This window comes from Pavona decussata, unplaced genomic scaffold (genome assembly GCF_977016875.1).
Source record: "Pavona decussata unplaced genomic scaffold, jaPavDecu1.1 SCAFFOLD_366, whole genome shotgun sequence".
NCBI lineage: Eukaryota > Metazoa > Cnidaria > Anthozoa > Scleractinia > Agariciidae > Pavona > Pavona decussata.
In genome coordinates, this window is record NW_028145742.1 from 2,730,631 (window position 1) to 2,748,474 (window position 17,844).

Here is a 17,844-nt window from a genome sequence, read left to right on the forward strand (position 1 = left end):
GTTTTTCACTCAACGCACAATTTAAGTTTGAAATATGTTGGTTAACAAATCACTTATTAGATAATTCGGTGGGAAAGGAGTAATATCGCTACATATTTTAACTCGTTGAAATTTTTGTTTTTTGACTAGCTCAAAAACCCACTGCGATTTTCAAATCCAAAACATATTTATAACTGAAAAAAGTAGAGTTTAGCAATTAATTCGACATGTACCTCATGTTGTTTAGATTTAAAATGTCTTCCTGCTTGCTACTGTTGTGACAAAATGTCCAAATAAATACTATGGAAAATTAGATGTTTTGAAGTTTTAAATCAAGCTGTTTACGAATAATACTTAAAAAGTAAATTTGATCAATGGGTATAAAAATTTGGATGTACAGTCCGAAGTAAGACCATTCAATGAACTTGGAATGTCCGGATTCTTCATTGTTAATGCAGCTGGTTATAACGCTAAACTGATCCTAACAAAAGCTAATAATATAACAAGTGATAACGTTCTAATACCTGAAGACTTCCAGAGATTCCAAGTGAAGATTTTTCAGAAACGACCCAAGTAAACTATAAACGCCATTAAAAGACAAGTCTATAATGAACAGCTTGATTTAAATTTCCGTTTAATTTATAATATCTATTATCGTTCTATCTACAGTTCATAGTTTAAGGTTAGGGGTAGGTTAATGGATGTTGTGTAATCTCACTGTATCCGTAAAATATAACAATTACATAACACCATGACCATATTTGGACAGTGTTACAAAGCGCCAGGCGCCCATTATCTGGACACTACAACTATTTATACTCGTGTCACGGCGTTTCCACTGATCTATTTATTTTTAGAATGAAGTTGACAAAACTTCGGTCTCCCACAAGAGTCCTCTAAGTGATAAAAACGCCCTGAAAAAAATTTTTCTGTTTTACTCTCCCCCAGAATTCATCTTTTGTGGGCTATTTCTTTATCTCTGGTCCCTTGGGAAGCCTATAAAAGTTCTCAGGGGACGTTTTTGGACACTGATTCGATTGGAAGCTTTTAAAAGAATATTTGTATTTGGTCCAAAAATTACGGTGGCCCACAACTGTCACATCAAAAACAAGTTCCCCACATCAAAATCAAATTTACCACATCAAACACAAATTCGCCACAACAAAAGCAAAATCGTCACATCAAAAACAAATTCCCCACATCGAAGTCAAACTTACCACATCAAACACAAATTCGCCACAACAAAAGCAAAATCGTCACTGCAAAAGCAAATTCACCACATCAAAAACGAACTTGTCACATCAAAAACAAATTTTTCACAGCAAAAACAAATTCCTCACATCAAAATCAAAAACACCGATTAAACGGTCAGCGGTCAATGAACGAAAGCTATCTCCACTTTTCACTCGGCCTTCACCCGACCGCCATTTTGTTCTTGCACATGGTACTGTTGTCTTGCTCAGGATGTATTGCAGCAATTGCGGGAGAAGTGTAGAGAACTGCAACTTTTGTGCCAATTGCGGAAAAGGTAAGTCATTGTGGTAAGCCAGTGGCGAATGAACAGTTCAGCTAGGTGCACGAAAGTCACGAAAGGTTGACTTAATAACTCAAATCACAGGACGTGGGTTAAGAGGGAGAGAATCTCACGCCTTTGTGCATGGGTCATCACACCCGGCTCGTAAGATTTCTGCACAGCCCCACACATTTATTATGCATACATATTTGGACTCTATTTATATTAACTATATCCATAAAGTGGTATGAGATTGCTTCATGACACATAGGCTGTGCTGGCTGTGCGGAAATCTTACCCCATTTTTAGCTATTTAACAGCCTTAACACCCCCTAGTTATAAACGAAAAAAGCGATCCCCTTGTTTTAAAGGAAAAAATGAATGAAGAAGAAGAAGAATTTATGATAATAATGATTTGTAGCCTGAAGGTCACTAAAGTGGAAAATTTCAGTAATATTAATAGCATTGTTGAAAGTCAGAATATGTTCCACATATTGAATACAAAGCCTTACAGAAAAAAATTATGTAATTCATAAGGAAAAATGGCAAACTACTTCCAGTCATCCATACCTTTTAACATGCTGTAAGTCTTAGTATCTCCCTTCAATGCATAGATAAGCACTTTTTGTCATAAAATAAAATAAGTCTGTTTTATGAGTTATTTGCATCAAAGAGTGTACATGAATGTATCTTTCTACTGTTAGTATTTCTTCCTCTCTTTTTTTAGTTGAGATTGATTCACGGTATGATAAACAAAGAACAGTTTGTAATCTTAATTATATTTCTGATAAGTTATTAAAATCATGACTTTCAGAAGTTTACCCATCATCAGACAGCTCAGAAAGTGACTGTGAAGGGGATGGAAGCTTTGAAGAAGAAGAAGAAGAAATTCTGAAGTACTACTTCCACCGTGGGTTTAGCTACCAAGAAATCCTCCATTTCCTTAGTGATCGTCATCAGTGCCAAATAAGTTATAGTACTCTTTTAAGAAAGTTAAAGAAATATCGTTTGTTTAGGTGTGGTGTTACAAAACAAGAATCATTCAGTGATACCTTTTTGAAGGTACAGAGGCGTATGAGTGAACTTATTGATGGTCCTTGCTCAGCACATGGGTATCGTGCAATGTGGCACACCCTCGAAATGGAGGGACTCCGCATTCCTAGAGTAATTGTTCAGGACCTTTTAAAGGAGATGGATCCGGAAGGGTCTGAATTGAGAAGAAAGCATCGCTTAAAGAGAAGAGAGTATCAGAATCCTGGGCCCAACTACTCATGGCATATTGATGGCTATGACAAACTTAAGTGTTGGGGTTTTCCTATCCATGGTGCAATTGATGGTTTTAGCCGTAAGATTTTGTGGCTGGAAATTACTCGTTCCAATAACTCACCAAACAAAATAGTCACTTTTTATGCAAGAACAGTTTCAGAATTGGGGGGTTGTTCAGTAGAACTGATTACAGATTTGAGACTGAAAATGGACTCGCAGCAGCAATGCAATCTTTCTTCCGTGATAATCCTGAAGCACATCGATACGTCTCTTCCCCAAGGAATCAAAGAATTGAGGGCTGGTGGTCGTATTATTCAAAGAATTGTTGTGGATGGTGGAGGAATTTTTTTAGTGACTTAGAGTTTCAGGGTATTGTGGACACTACATCTGATTTAAGTATGGAATGCCTGTGGTATTGTTTTAACAATGTACTGCAAAAAGAGCTTGATTCTGTGAAAGAGCACTGGAACACACATAGAATTCGAAAATCAAGAAATAACACTGTATCTGGACGTCCAGATTCTCTTTTTTTCTTACCTGACCTTCATGGTGCAAGGGATTGCCTATTTGAAATACCTGCTGCCCAAGTTGAATTTGGTGCACAGCATATAACTGAACATTTGGATAGCCCGGACAATGATCACCAGGAATACTTAGAGTATGCCAGAAGTAGTCTTTCAATGCCTTTGCCAGGCAAATGGAAAGAAGCACTTGAAATGTACCAAAAATTAATGCATGTTGCCCTTCACGGATATTCTTTATAGTTTTGTCTATGTTCATCAAGAAAACCGGCCAGAACTTGTGCACGTAAAACATCAACCTGCTGTCAATCTCAGGGCTGTAATGGCTCTGAACAAAACACCCTCTTGAGCTGTAGGCTTTCAAAGTAATTGATTTCAATAAGAGCGGTATTCAGTGAATGTTGAAAGTAATATTCTGTAATTCCTTTGTTGTTGCATTACTATGCCCTGTGATTGGCTAAAAAAATCTTGTGCTACTTTCTCAACCAATCAAACTAAAACCACATGTGTTTGCTTGGAGCTCTAGTTGATTGATTAGATTGTTTGCCTTTGTTTTGATTCCCAAGTTGTTGCCCTTAGTAATTAGTTTGGATTAGGTTCTACAATGCACTTATTGAAAACCGCTCTAGCTTGTCATCCTGCTACTGCTGATCAGTTTGGCAGTTGGAAATTATTATCGAAAGGACCAGATCAGATACATGTAATTGTGATGAGTTGTTTAAATTAATTGAATAAAAGATCAGCAGACATCCAATATTTTGCTACAAAGCCTACAGTTTGCGGCTTGAAGTTTACAAACATATTAAACATTTTTTGATGTATTTCCAAAGTAGTCTCTTTTTTCCCCCATATCTTGGTGTAGGAGAAAGATATAGGGCGTGTTTCTGGATCCTTGCCTAAATTGGAACAAACACATGGATCATATCGGAAATAAAATCTCGTCCCGCCTTGGAATGCTTCGTACAGCCCGGAAAGTCATCCCAAAAGAAGCTTGCATTACTCTGTTTAATGCTATGGTTCTACCGTTATTCGATTACTGTTGCGTTGTGTGGGATGGTTGCGGTCAGGGAAACAAGATCTACCTTGAACGTCTTCTCAAGCGAGCTGCGGGAATAATTGCGGGTCGCAATGCTACTGATACTGATATACAGCAAACCTTGAAGTGGCCATCCCTTCAATGCCGCAGAGAATACCAAAAGTGCACACAGGTCTATAAGTGTATCAATGGCTTGGCCCCAGCTTATCTGCTAGATGACTTCCACTCCTCGGAGCAGATCCATAACTACAACACTAGGAACAAAGACCTTATTCGCCTGCCTCTTGCCAAGACTACTAAATTTCAAACATCTTTTAAGTACAATGCCGCCAAATCCTGGAACACTCTTCCTTGTAACTTACGTCATGATCTGTCTCTCACTAGTTTTAAACTGAGAGTCAAGAAACATCTAAATCACCTTAGTTAATTTCTCACCTTCATGAACTCTTTGAATGACTTTTGCTTTCATTTCTATATTTGATTATTTATTCTTATTATTTTATACAGATCTCCATTTAAACCAGCTACGCTGAATTGGAATTTCTGTTTAAATAATGTTTATAAATAAATAAATAAATAAATAAATAAATAGAGTCAAAATACAGTTTGTTACATGTACAGTAGTATGTACATACCAGACTCTGAACAGGTATTCACTTGAAGACTTAGCATTACTTTTTCAGTTTAAGTGATTAATGCACTACTGGAGCAATAAACTTTTAAGTAACCACTTACACTCCTTGAGCGCATAAATAAACCAATTCATAAACTGCTCGGCATGAAAATTCACCAACTGAAGGGGGAGGGTGAAAATCTGCTAGTATCACGATTTGTGATATGATATTAACACTCCCCTGTAGCCTTGGCCATACATATACCATATCACCCAACACTGTAGTACATAACTTTGTCTGATGATGTCATAAGATGAAGCTTCTTGATCCACCGAAAAAAGTTTTTTATGCATTTGAAAGTGTTCAACATTGTTGCACAGGCTACCCAACAAACTAAATTGTCTGGACCTGAGTCCCAATTTTATTTAAGGCAATGCAGCTTTACCTGATGTCTTTCAACAGGATAACCAACAACAGCAACAACAACAAAACTTTATTTCAAGTGTCAATTCAACCTTAAAACCACTCTACTGAAGATTATGGGCCTGCAAGCAAAAATTACCTGCAAAAATTTAAATGTTAAGAATGGAAATGTCTACTCTGCGACCATAACCTTAACTAACACAAAATCAATTATCATTGCACCTTCAAAGGCAATTATGAGCACTATTGTATGAAACACACACAAATAGGTGTGTACCAATGGACTTAGCTAGAAACTAAGAATTGCTGAAGGTCTCTATGGCCTCGAAAATGATTGGCCCTTTCAGTAGGCTAGAAGGAAAGTTTGGCGAAATTGTTCTGTGTCACCCATGTGAGACACTGGTAGAGTTAACTCCCTTCCGCATGCTGCAACACACGGGAAGCAAATACTGTGCTTGGGGTTACGATCAAAACAATCATGGTCAAAGTTAACATTAATTGTGACGGGATCACCGTTGAGGGGTCGGTGTCTTTGGCCAGTTAGCCAGCCCAAGACACCGGCCACAGAGATATCTGCCGTTTGAAATTCTTCTGCTTGTTGTCTGTCATTTCCCCTGTCTCCGCTGTCTTCATAATTCCAAGTAAGAGCCTCAGAATATCCACTGATCTTCTTTTCATCTTCCAAAGATATCAAAAAGTCCTGGAAGCTATCCATCACAGACTCCTCAACTTCCCGTCTGGTTGATCCCTCCACAGCATAGCGTGGTTTCATAAGGGAAAACACATAGTTTGCATCAACATCCTTTGCTTGCCCCATGACAAAAAGTGGCTTGCATATTTCCGGCTTTTGCTTTATCACATCAGCAAGCCCATAGAGCTCCAGCCCTCTCATGAATTCAGATAAATACAGTTGTCGTCTGGTGACAAGACTAATCAGAATGGATCCTGTGATGTCACTGATGTGCTCTTGGTCAATAACACCAGTGTAACCATGCTCTACAATTGTGTCACGATGGTTATCCAAGTCATTTTGGATATTTTCGAGGATCATCTCCTGTGGCGTAATGTGCTCTAAATTCAAACTCTTGAAGTCAGTCTCTGGGTTGACCATACTGTCATAAACACATCCTTGTAAAACACAAGGTGATGGACCCCCTTGAGCAAGGCTTACAGCAGCAATTTCTCCACAAGACTGGAAGTATCCGTTCTGTACATTGTAGGTTGAATCCACAGGACTACCACCAGGAAACATAACATTTCCCATGTCTGCTACAGCTTTTGCAAGGAACTCTTTAGCCATGGCGCCACTGTCTATCCCATCTTCACCTGTGAAATGGACTCTTAAAACTTTGTTTGGCCTGGTTCTCAGTGATTCACGTTGCCAGAGATTTAGGCATCTTGTGAAATGGGAAGCCCTTCGTACCACAATGAAGAATTGACCTGTGTCATCAACTCTTTGGCTAATTTCTCTAACAACACCGACATGGTCAGTAATTGCTACTTGAGTATGTTGTCCAGCACTCTTCTCTTGTTCTAACAGGCTGGAATTCTCATCGTGTGATAGTACTTGTAGATTGTCACTGTTTTCAGTAACTATTGCTACTTCCACTACTTGGTTCAGCTCGTTATCTAATTCTCTTGCAATCTGCTCATCCAGTTTCATTTGTTCCTCAGGTATAGTTACTGTAACAACTGGGTCACTCTCAAGCTTGGAACATTTTGGGAAACGGGACATGCTGTCATCGTCACTGTCATCAGCACCCATGAGAGTGTTGTCGAAGTCTTCATTTGTGCACAGATATAAATAGATTCTATTATAGTCTTTCCCCACTTCCTCCTGGTATCACTTTAAGGTAAACAGTTCACTAGTCCCAGGTAGAAAAAGAACCTTCTGCCCATCTTCATAAAGAAGGAGATAGGTTTGGTTCTCGTCATAGAAGTTACTATAATAAGCCTTCCATTTCTCTTCTGCTTTTTGGCGAATCAGTGAAGATTTTGCAGCATTTGAAATCCGCAAGGCTACCTTCTTTCCTCTTTTCGCTTTGAGAACACTTTCTTTTTCATTCCACTCAAGCAAACCAATATATATAAGCACTTCCTGATCTGCTGTTGAGGTCTTACTACTTTTTGCCTTCCCACCTTTGACTTTAGAAAACCATTGCTTGCCTTTAGCTGCCTTATACTCTGTGAAGGTCTTGATAGATTTGCTGGACTTAACAGAACTTGCTTCCTGTGCACTAGTGATGGTGCTTGGCCCTGGATTCTCCTGGTTAACCTACACAAATTGAAAATTGAATTGTGAAGATTGAATACTTGTTTTATCAATTAAAATAAAGTCTAGGAAGGAGAGCATGCAAAGTTATCTTGTGGATTAACAGAATCCAAAAAGTGTTACTTTGTTTCAGCAACATTTATAACCGAAAAAGAAAAACACCTCCTGTTTCAGGGCTGTCACTAAGATTTCAAGCTGCCGGATATATTCAGTAAGTAGGTGGGGAATCAAACAGATATGAAGTTCCTTTGGTCCTATTTTCCTTTTGTTTCCTATAAAAGTAGCTGGGTGCCATGCTCTTAACAGCCAAGGGGAATCCCCGGCCCCCCAGCCCCTTAAGTGACAGTACTGCTATGTGAAAGGAAAACAACACCCGGTACATTTTGCAATCCAGGATCTTCCCGACTAAGACATTAGCTTTTCAACTACACTATCTCAAGAAAGGAAAAATGTCCGTAACCAAAACAATACAAATGAAATGCTAACTATTTCAAAAGTAGTGCTTTGATCTAATTAGTCAAGATCAATGATCAAACAATTTTGCTAGGACTCGCAACACTATTCCTTAGCTTTGCCTTCGGGCTCCAAAGGCTACCGGGACTCCCCCTGTCCCCTGAAGCCCGTTTTTGACACGTGTATTTCGCTGCTACAAAATAGAGAGGTCAAACTATAAGCTCGGTCCCTTCGACCAACCACTCAGCTGTCTTTGACTTTCTCGACTGCCACTTGCTTACCACAATGACTTACCTTTTCCGCAGTTGGCACAAAAGTTGCAGTTCGCTACACTTCTCCCGCAATTGCTGCAATACATCCTGAGCAAGACAACAGTACCATGTGCAAGAACAATCTCGTACCCAGAGTCCTCAGGCTTTTTGGTCAGCGGGGCGGCGCCAGGAGAGACTCTGGGATAATGGAAAAATATAATTTTTTTGATTGGTCGTCTGCATAACAATGGAAGACCAACAGGAAGTCCGTTGGTCATTTGCGGAAGTTAACCAAACCGGAGACCCCCCGAACCAACTTCCCTGTTTTGGAGGGAGATTTGAAATGTCAAACTCGGAGCTTTGTAATTTTTATGTGTGTGACGGTTTTTTTTTTATCGCCTCCATTTACCCCTAGTTTAAAGCACACCAAAAATTAGAAACACTCTAATTCAAAGACGGGTTTTGAACTATGTCATTGTCAGTGCAACAATTTCTAGCCGACGAAACATCAGTCGTTTTAGCGTGGGAAGTTGCACTACTGCCATACGATGCTAAAACACGGCAAAATGCAAGCAGCTACTTACCTTGTTGCGGATGAAAATTTGGAGATGAAGAGATCTGTTGTGGAGCGAAGTCCATCTCAGGTTGCCGTTTCCCCTTCGGTTTTGCCACAAGGGAAACGCTGAAGACATCTCCACGATGATCAAACGCCGCACACGAGAGCAAAAGTTTCACTTTTTTTCAGTCACGGCCCATCTTGCCAAAGCTAGCTAACCACTCAGAAAAAAATTCCCTTTTAGAGGCGGAGGTAATCTATTTTATTTTTAGCATTATAATGGTGTGTGGAACATTTTCTCAAATGGTGAGAGATTTTGTTTTGAGTGTAAACGTTTAAAAGTGTGAAAGGCCGTTGTTTTATAGGTTACCTTAAGATGAAAGTTAAGTCTCAAATGTAATAGCCAGTACATACAGATTTACAGTAGAGGGGCAGTTGAGAATAAAGACTTGTTGTCTGCTACTTACAACCATCTTCTCTGCAAGAAAGTCAACACATTGTGACAGTGAAGTAGCCACCCAACTTGACCTGTTAAAGAACAGGTGTAGATAATACTGAAGAAAGCTGGTCGTCCAAATGCAGATATACTTTAAAAATATTTACATTAGTTATTTCCCAACGTACAGAGACAAACAAATAAAAGAAAAGTATAAGTAGAGAGGAGGCTAAGAAACCATAGGGCTTATGAATATTAAGCCTCCTCAATCTTAAAATACAAAAGTTATAATATTGCTTGGAGTGTTTATATAACCAAACATATAATGCACTCTGAGTTTAAATTAAGATGGCAAAAATTTAAAGATAACGATAGTTTTATTGTACTCTGTTAAAGGCTGTATATTAATATGTAAGTAAAAATGATCTAACTTTTTTAAAATGTTCCTTTTTTCCCTTCATCTGATCACGACAAAAACATGCAAAAACTCCATTGAAGAAGGATGAGACAAGGAAACAGTGGGTTCCCTTGCAGACAGATATTCCTGTTGAGATTTCCAAAGCAATTCTGCCATTGCAAAGTGTGAAATCATGCCTAAAGTACCAGTTGTTGGAAAAAAATAGATGAGCAGTGCTGTGACCTTCTGTGTTATATGTCATAAGGAAGAACACCAAGTCTTCCCTTGAAGGGTTCAATTGGGACACAATTATTATTGAGGAGATACAGGAGGTCTCTGCTCGATTTCATTCTACTGCAAGTGTACCTGTTGTACATGAACATGGGAGCCAAGTACCCCCCGTTTGTGTGACATATAACCAGATGATGTTTGCACAGCCTCGTACAGAAAGTGACCATTTTCATCATATATCCTTGGTATCAAACACTCCACTTGTAATTGGGAGATAAACTAACATAATTATTTTGGCAACCCTTCCTATCATTTCTTCATGTAATTATTAAAACAAGTTTAACACAAAGGACACTAAAATCAATTACCCACCTTAAATTACCCACCTTTAATATTACTCGTTTAAACAACAAAAATATTAAATATTTTCCACAATGATGATAATAATAACAATCATTATTATTATTATTATTATTATTATTAAGGAGAGGGCGCGGTCCAGCCGCTTGGGGTTGGTGAAGTAATACGGAGGATAATTGGGAAGTGGGTGATGAGAGTAACACAACCCAATGTCGTCAAAGCAAGCGGCTCACTGCAGATGTGCGCAGGCCATAAAAGTGGGAGTGAGGCTGTTATTCATGCAATGCACAATATTTTTGATGCCAATGGAACAGACGCTGTTCTTCTTGTTGACGCCTCTAATGCCCTAAACAGTTCTGCTGCAGATTTTTGGTCAGTGCAGCTCATTAGACTTGGCCCAGTCCCACCAAACATTATGCAATATGCTGGATGACCTAGATTGTGGCATGATAGACCATTAGAGTCCAGGAAGGGCTTGAACTAAGAGTCAATAGTTTTTTGATTTTTAGGTCTTAGCTAACATTATTGTCAAGGGACAACAAATTCCCACAAGCACTGGAGAATTTACACAGTTCATTACTTTTGACAGGGTGTCCAGCAAAGGTCTCAACAACACTGTGCCAATCATTCAGGATATTGGGGAGTTTGACAATAAGCATAATAATTATCTGTTGTCAACACGAGAGCGGCAAGATCAGAGAAGAGATTATATTATACTATTCAGCAGAGTGTTGGTTGAGTACTTCCCTTGCCTGAAGTCAATAATTAAAAGTGTGATACCAAATCAGATCACCATCCAGTACTGAAAAGAAATGGCAAATCCTTCAGAAATTATCAATTTACCAATTGTACCCTTTAATCGAAATAAATTAGGTAATGTGTGTCAGTACCTGAGCTATCTGACTCAGCTCTTAGTTAAAGAGTACATTTCACAACCAAATGAAGTTGGGCCCCACCAATTTATGTAAATTAATAATATAAGTGCTTCCTATAGTACACACCCAAAAATATGAGAACTCACATAAGATAGTTTTAATTTTACCCTGATTAAATATACAAGGAGGAGTACTGAGGAGATTATATACATGGTATAGAAATTGACTAAGTGAAATATCATAGTCAGGATATCGACAGTCTCTCAACAATCACATTATAACTAATTTACTGATGAGAGGTGATGACCACTCCCTATACAGGTCTCATGTAAATACTCTGTGGTTAGGCAGAAAAGTTAACAAACCTCAACACAACTCACTGTCAGGAAAAGCTTTGGTACTATGTAGTATTGGGATTTGAATTGAATAAACCAAACATGCATTGGAATGCATTTAAAACACTGTTAAAACATTATTACTACTTCATTTTATTTCTAGATATATAGTATACCTGGGAGCAACTCTACAGCACTAAAACCATGCAAGATGTGAACACTCTCTATCAGATTCGTCAGAAGTTTAGTCTGAAATGTCAGCCATCTCCTCTCCCTAACCCAAAGGGGGTGCGTCCCCTGTGGGTTAGGGAGAAGAGATGGCTGACATTTCAGACTATCAGAAGCTTGGCAAAAGGAATGTCTATCCAGAAAGAAAAACTTCAAAGCTTCTCATGACATGACATTCAGGACAGATGTATAAAAATGTGCTGATGTTTAAATTGTGCTAGCTTGCAATTGAACAGATATAACATTCTAATTATATACACTTTAATTCATTCTATTGCAATTAAAAAGGGGGCAAAAAAAAAACTTTACAACAGTAAATATCAAGAGGTGATTTAAATTGTCAAATGATAACTTACACTATGTGTTCATTGAAGCGATAATTTATAATAAGACATAACTTAAACAAATCCCATTTGGACATAAACTGACGTAAAGGGAAGGGGGAAGGTAATTTAAACATAAATTCAACACAGTCAGCTGCACAGTTCTGTGAGAGGAGAAGTGATGTTTCCTTTTTATTTGTAAGTATAAAAAGTAATAAAGAAATAATTATGTTATTTACTTGTCTGTATGTGTTGTAGCAATGTCGAATCAAGTCCACCGTTCGCTCGCTCTTACAGGATAAGAAGTCCAGTTGCTTTGATCCGCTCTTGCGGGAAAAAAACCCAGTTCCTTCGATCGCGTGTAACAATCAACTTTGGCTTTCTCGAACACCTTCAAGGCCCGATAAAACCTTCAGGCCCGAAAACATCAACACGACTGCCATTTTGGGGCATTTGACTTCCGTTTTAATCTTAAGCATGCGCACAAAGACCGGAATCCCACTTTTTCTGGGATAAGAAATTCCATTATCCCAGAGTCTCTCCTGGGTAGGTACTTCATATATGGTAATTATTATGTCCTCACTTTTTATTTTGATAAGTATGTACCCACTTTTTATTTTGATAAGTATGTACCCAAATTCTATTCGAGATCATTATGTCCCCAATGTTACTCTGTTACCCTGTTACCCTGCTACCTTGTTACCTTGTTACCCTGTTACCTTGTTACCCTGTTACCTTGTTACCCTGTTACTTTGTTACCTTGTTTACCCTGTTACCCTGTTACCTTGTTACCCTGTTACCTTGTTACCCTGTTACCTTGTTACCCTGTTACTTTGTTACCTTGTTACCCTATTACCCTGTTACCTTGTTACCCTGTTACTTTGTTACCTTGTTACCTTGTTACCCTGTTACCCTGTTACCTTGTTACCCTGTTACTTTGTTACTTTGTTACCTTGTTACCTTGTCACCTTGTTACCTTGTTACCCTGTTACCCTGTTACCCTGTTACCTTGTTACCTTGTTACTTTGTTACTTTGTTACTTTGTTACCTTGTTACCTTGTTACTTTGTTACTTTGTTACCTTGTTACCTTGTTACCTTGTTACCTTGTTACCTTGTTACCTTGTTACCTTGTTACCTTGTTACCTTGTTACCTTGTAACCTTGTTACCTTGTTACCTTGTTACTTTGTTACTTTGTTACTTTGTTACCTTGTTACCTTGTTACTTTGTTACTTTGTTACTTTGTTACCTTGTTACCTTGTTACCTTGTTACCTTGTAACCTTGTTACCTTGTTACTCTGTTACCTTGTTACCTTGTTACCTTGTTACTTTGTTACCTTGTTATTCTGTTACTTTGTTACCTTGTTACCTTGTTACCTTGTTACCCTGTTACCCTGTTACCCTGTTACCTTGTTACCTTGTTACCGTGTTACTCTGTTACCTTGTTACTCTGTTACTTTGTTACCTTGTTACCTTGTTACCTTGTTACCTTGTAACCTTGTTACCTTGTTACTCTGTTACCTTGTTACCTTGTTACCTTGTTACTTTGTTACCTTGTTATTCTGTTACCTTGTTACTCTGTTACCTTGTTACCTTGTTACCTTGTTACCTTGTTACTCTGTTACCTTGTTACCTTGTTACCTTGTTACCTTGTTACTCTGTTACCTTGTTACCTTGTTACCTTGTTACCTTGTTACTTTGTTACCTTGTTATTCTGTTACTTTGTTACCTTGTTACCTTGTTACCTTGTTACCTTGTTACCTTGTTACCCTGTTACCCTGTTACCTTGTTACCTTGTTACCGTGTTACTCTGTTACCTTGTTACTCTGTTACCTTGTTACCTTGTTACCTTGTTACTCTGTTACCTTGTTACTCTGTTACCTTGTTACCTTGTTACCTTGTTACTCTGTTACCTTGTTACCTTGTTACCTTCTTACCTTGTTACTTTGTTACCTTGTTATTCTGTTACTTTGTTACCTTGTTACCTTGTTACCTTGTTACCTTGTTACCCTGTTACCCTGTTACCTTGTTACCTTGTTACCGTGTTACTCTGTTACCTTGTTACTCTGTTACCGTGTTACCTTGTTACCTTGTTACCTTGTTACCTTGTTACCTTGTTACCTTGTTACTCTGTTACCTTGTTACTCTGTTACCTTGTTACCTTGTTACCTTGTTACCTTGTTACTCTGTTACCTTGTTACCTTGTTACCTTGTTACCTTGTTACTCTGTTACCTTGTTACCTTGTTACCTTGTTACTTTGTTACTTTGTTACTTTGTTACTTTGTTACTTTGTTAATTTGTTACTTTGTTACCTTGTTACCTTGTTACCTTGTTACCTTGTTACCTTGTTACTCTGTTACCTTGTTACCTTGTTACCTTGTTACCTTGTTACTCTGTTACCTTGTTACCTTGTTACCTTGTTACCTTGTTACCTTGTTACTCTGTTACCTTGTTACCTTGTTACCTTGTAACTCTGTTACCTTGTTACCTTGTAACCTTGTTACCCTGTTACCTTGTTACTCTGTTACCTTCTTACCTTGTTACTCTGTTACCTTGTTACCTTGTTACCTTGTTACCCTGTTACCTTGTTACCTTGTTACCTTGTTACTCTGTTACCTTGTTACCTTGTTACTCTGTTACCTTGTTACTCTGTTATCTTGTTACCTTGTTACCTTGTTACTCTGTTACCTTGTTACCTTGTTACTCTGTTACCTTGTTACCTTGTTACTCTGTTACCTTGTTACCTTGTTACCCTGTTACCTTGTTACCTTGTTACCTTTTAACCTTGTTACCTTGTTACCTTGTTACTTTGTTACTTTGTTACTTTGTTACCTTGTTACTTTGTTACTTTGTTACTTTGTTACCTTGTTACCTTGTTACCTTGTTACCTTGTTACCTTGTTACCTTGTTACCTTGTTACTTTGTTACCTTGTTATTCTGTTACTTTGTTACCTGGTTACCTTGTTACCTTGTTACTCTGTTACCCTGTTACCCTGTTACTCTGTTACCTTGTTACCTTGTTACTCTGTTACCTTGTTACCTTGTTACTTTGTTAACTTGTTATTCTGTTACTTTGTTACCTTGTTACCTTGTTACCTTGTTACCTTGTTACTCTGTTACCTTGTTACCTTGTTACCCTGTTACCTTGTTACCTTGTTACCTTGTTACCTTGTTACTCTGTTACCTTGTTACTCTGTTATCTTGTTACCTTGTTACCTTGTTACTCTGTTACGTTGTTACCTTGTTACTCAGTTACCTTGTTACCTTGTTACCTTGTTACCCTGTTACCTTGTTACCTTGTTACCTTGTTACCTTGTTACTCTGTTACTTTGTTACCTTGTTACCTTGTTACCTTGTAACCTTGTTACCTTGTTACTTTGTTACTTTGTTACCTTGTTACCTTGTTACCTTGTTACCTTGTTACTTTGTTACCTTGTTATTCTGTTACTTTGTTACCTTGTTACCTTGTTACCTTGTTACTCTGTAACCCTGTTACCCTGTTACTCTGTAACCCTGTTACCCTGTTACTCTGTTACCTTGTTACCTTGTTACCTTGTTACCTTGTTACCTTGTTACCTTGTTACCTTGTTACTCTGTTACCTTGTTACCTTGTTACCCTGTTACCTTGTTACCTTGTTACCTTGTTACCTTGTTACTCTGTTACCTTGTTACTCTGTTATCTTGTTACCTTGTTACCTTGTTACTCTGTTACCTTGTTACCTTGTTACTCAGTTACCTTGTTACCTTGTTACCTTGTTACCCTGTTACCTTGTTACCTTGTTACCTTGTTACCTTGTTACTCTGTTACTTTGTTACCTTGTTACCTTGTTACCTTGTAACCTTGTTACCTTGTTACTTTGTTACTTTGTTACCTTGTTACCTTGTTACCTTGTTACCTTGTTACCTTGTTACTTTGTTACCTTGTTACCTTGTTACTTTGTTACCTTGTTATTCTGTTACTTTGTTACCTTGTTACCCTGTTACTCTGTAACCCTGTTACCCTGTTACTCTGTTACCTTGTTACCTTGTTACTCTGTTACCTTGTTACCTTGTTACCCTGTTACCTTGTTACCTTGTTACCTTGTTACCTTGTTACTCTGTTACCTTGTTACCCTGTTACCCTGTTACCTTGTTACCTTGTTACCTTGTTACTCTGTTACCTTGTTACTCTGTTACCTTGTTACCTTGTTACCTTGTTACCTTGTTACCTTGTTACTTTGTTTCTTTGTTACCTTGTTACCTTGTTACCTTGTTACCTTGTTACTCTGTTACCTTGTTACCTTGTTACCTTGTTACTGTGTTACCTTGTTACTCTGTTACTTTGTTACCTTGTTACCTTGTTACCTTGTTACCTTGTTACCTTTTTACCTTGTTACTCTGTTACCTTGTTACCTTGTTACTCTGTTACTCTGTTATGACGGTCATGAATCAGTAGAGTGATTTTCCTTTAGGAAAATACTCAGTTAATAAATTTATGACAAACATAGTTTGTCTCTTCATAATAATTGCTGTAATTTCGTTTTAAACTAGAAACTTAAGATTTGGAGTACCACAGAGAACCATTGTTTTTTGCTGTTTCGTTTTTGTTTAAACTGTACACAAAAGCAAGCTCGCCAGTTGTTCACAATATGTGTACACGCGAATGACACTTATATTTGCTTATGTGTAAGTTACTCAGTTGTAGCTCACTTGAAGATAAATATACATCAGAGAAACCCCCTTAATTTTTTTTTTCTCTGAGATAACACTTCCCGGTAAAAGGAAAGTGACGGCTTCATTGTCGGAGAACCGGGGCGGATTTGTTATAAGAACTGAGCCTTGTTTTTTTTTTGTATTTTTTTTGTATTTTTTTTTTTTTTTTTGATATAATCAAATTCTATTCGTTGACTTAGGGTGGTGGCGTATTGGGAAAAACAGGGTTGATATTTATGGTTGTCTACTCATAAAGCTGAAAGTCTTGCCTTCTGCTAAAATCCACGCTTTCACTCAACTTAAAATCCCGCAAAATGTAATTCATTTCACTTGCTGTATTGTCGCGGAAAATGCCAGCATTTTCAAGTATCCTAGCCGTTTTTAATTTTACACTGTAAATGGTCTAGCTACGCCCCAGAATCTATACCGTAATTTTTTCGGATTTTTAAATGTTAAATTATGGCAAAGTTCTCGTTATAAAAGAGATGTAAAATGATAACATATTTGGGGGGGGGGGGGGGGTGCTGCTTTATCTTCACTTGCTAGTTTTGTAGTGTTATGATTGCCGGGACTTTGCAATTTTCATCAGTCTAAAGAGCAAGTTACTGTAAGAGCACTATTGAGCCTGAAGAAAAGAAACATGGAGATAAACTAACAACCGAGTTAGTAACCGAGTTAGTAACCGAGTTAGGAACCGAGTTGGGAACCGAGTTAGGAACCGAGTTAGGAACCGAGTTGGAAACCGAGTTAGGAACCGAGTTGGGAACCGAGAAAGGAGTTGGCAAGCGAGTTTAACAGACTTTGGGCGATATGGTTATTGATTTGAGACAAGTTTTTGGCTTTTTTTTTGTTGTTGTTGTTGATTTTCAAAGTAAATCGTCTTTGTATTAGCCTAGCATCAGTTCCGACCAGCACTTTACCTCTAAACTAGGGGTTTCGCCTGGTTAGAAATAGAATGCCCTATTTGAAGTTGAATCAGTCAGGTTATAGTCGGGGTGACCACTCATTGTTCAACAACTTTCTTGTAATAACTTTGTTTTAATCGATCTAACAATGGATCAATGAAGCAGTTTACAACGAAAC

General features: G+C 38.0%; 2 pseudogenes across 1 annotated transcript; one reads left to right on the top strand and one right to left on the bottom strand.

Moving 5' to 3' along the window:
* Positions 1–1,061: 1,061 nt before the first annotated feature.
* Positions 1,062–5,234, top strand: LOC146452815 (uncharacterized; annotated as a pseudogene). The gene is made up of 2 exons (XR_014859693.1): positions 1,062–1,507; positions 2,307–5,234. The product of XR_014859693.1 is annotated as an uncharacterized LOC146452815 (transcript).
* A 434-nt stretch (positions 5,235–5,668) lies between these two features.
* On the bottom strand, positions 5,669–8,435 carry LOC146452816 (uncharacterized; annotated as a pseudogene).
* Positions 8,436–17,844: the final 9,409 nt, after the last annotated feature.